Here is a 2,164-nt window from a genome sequence, read left to right as displayed (position 1 = left end):
GCTTGCTTTTCTCTGAGTTCAAGGTTCCTCTCTTCCTGGGTCTTGCTTCTCTTTCCTCTGTGAGCTTACTTGCCAGGGCTCCAGCTTAAGTCTTCAGGATCAAACTCCAACATCAAACTCCAACATCAGAAATCCTCAACTCTGTTCTTTCCCATGCCTTTTGTAAGTCCCCACCTACCACCTACCAAGTCTCCACCTACCAAGTCTCCACCTACCAAGGGGCGGGGACTCAACACCCTAATCATAACTGAGTCAAGCCCAGATACAGACCAGATTACAACCATAATCCAATATCTAATTTTGGAATTCATAACCATATCAAACTGGTATACTAAGCAATGCAAGAAGGCAAGACCTATAGATACTAAAGGAAGAAGTAAAACTGCCATTATTCGCAACCAACATGATTGTATATGAGAGAAAACCATGAAAAAACCTCCACAAATTATCAGAATAAAGAAATTAATTTATCAAGGCCACAGGATGCAAGGTTATTACATAAATATTAATGCTATTACTATACAACGATGATGACAACCATAAAATAAAATTTTAAATATCTTCCACTTATAAGTATTTATCAACACTTACAAATATTGTAAAATCCTTATCTAATACCATGTGGTATCTTGCATTGGATCCTGGAACAGAAAAAGTAAATGCCATTTGTGGAAAAACTGGTGAAATACAAATAAAGCCTGTAGTTTCAGCAATTATAATAAACTAATCATTATTTCTTAGTGGTAACAAATTACAATGCTTGTGTAAGTACTAACTACAGGGGAAACTGGGTGAAGGATAACTGCAGCTGCCTGTACTATCTCATCAACGTTTTTGTAAACTAAAAATTATTCTAATATTTAAAAATCTTTATTTAAAATTGGAAAGTATATTTGGAAATAAATTTAATGAAAAGGATGAAAATCCTTTAACCTGACAATTACAACACATTGCAAAGGGAAATAAAAGCAGACCTAAAGATGTTAGGGCTAGACCTTGCTCACGGATTAGAAAATCATTATTCCTAAAATTATACTGTAAAGGATCTTGTAGATAAGGGGTTCTTAAAAGGGGGTCCATGAGCTTGAATTTAAAAAAAAACAACATTATTCTTGCGGGGATGTGTTGGTGCAGGTGCGGTATGTTTATTAAATATTATACAGGGTAGTGTGGACTTAGTAAGGGGTCCATGGTTTTCCCCTGACTGGCAAAGGGGTCTGTGGGAAAAAAGGGTTAAGAACCCCTGTGTTTGATCAACAAAAAGAGAGAAGTCATTGTTGTCAGTACTGAATTAGAAGTAATTTTCGAGAAGCCTTTTGGATGGACAGGAAGTGTGTTTGTGTGTGCTATGTACATCTATCTACCTGTATAAAATGTCTGTTGTTAATTGTCCCTCCTGGAATTCTGAGTTACCACCTAATGCCACTTGCCATGCAAGGGTGGTTCAAAATAAGGATCAATTGATGAAAGTATTTTGTCACATTAATAGAACAATGATCATCACAAATAATGCACAAAAAGCAATTGAAAAAATATCCAGCATCCCTTCTTTTTTGTTGTTTTTTCCTCCCCCTCCCTCTCCTGCCCCCTCCCCTCCCATCTCCCCTTCCCTTCCCCTTCCCCCTCCCTGCTGGTTTTTGCTGTTTCCATTCTCTGTGTGATCTTCTGTATCTTCCTCTTTTTGTCTTTTCTCCCCTTTTTTCTTCTCAAGAATTCACCAGGATTTGATCCTGTGGACCTCTGATGTGGAGAGAGGTTCCCTGTCACCTGTGTCACCTCAGTTCCTGGTCTCTGTTGCATCTTGCCTTGACTCTCCCATTCATCTCTCCTTTGTTGTGTCATCATCTTACTGTGTGACCCACTTGCGTGGACACTGGCTCACCGTGCAGGCACTCACACAGGCACTTGTGTGGGCACTAGCTCACTGCACAGGCGTGCTCTTTTTTGTTTCCCCAGGAGGCCCAGAGATTGAACCTGGGTCCTCCCATAAGGTAGGCAGGAGAGAAATCACTTGAGCAACATCCGTTCTTAATGAAAGTACACAGAACTAGCAATAGAAGGAAACTTCTTCAACATGCTTAAGGGCACAATATGAAAAACTCACAGGCACCATCACATTCAATGTCAAGAGATAGAAATTTCCCCTAAGATTAGGGACAGGACA

The sequence above is a fragment of the Dasypus novemcinctus genome, chromosome 22 (genome assembly GCF_030445035.2).
Source record: "Dasypus novemcinctus isolate mDasNov1 chromosome 22, mDasNov1.1.hap2, whole genome shotgun sequence".
Lineage (NCBI taxonomy): Eukaryota > Metazoa > Chordata > Mammalia > Cingulata > Dasypodidae > Dasypus > Dasypus novemcinctus.
This window is presented reverse-complemented; position numbering follows the sequence as displayed.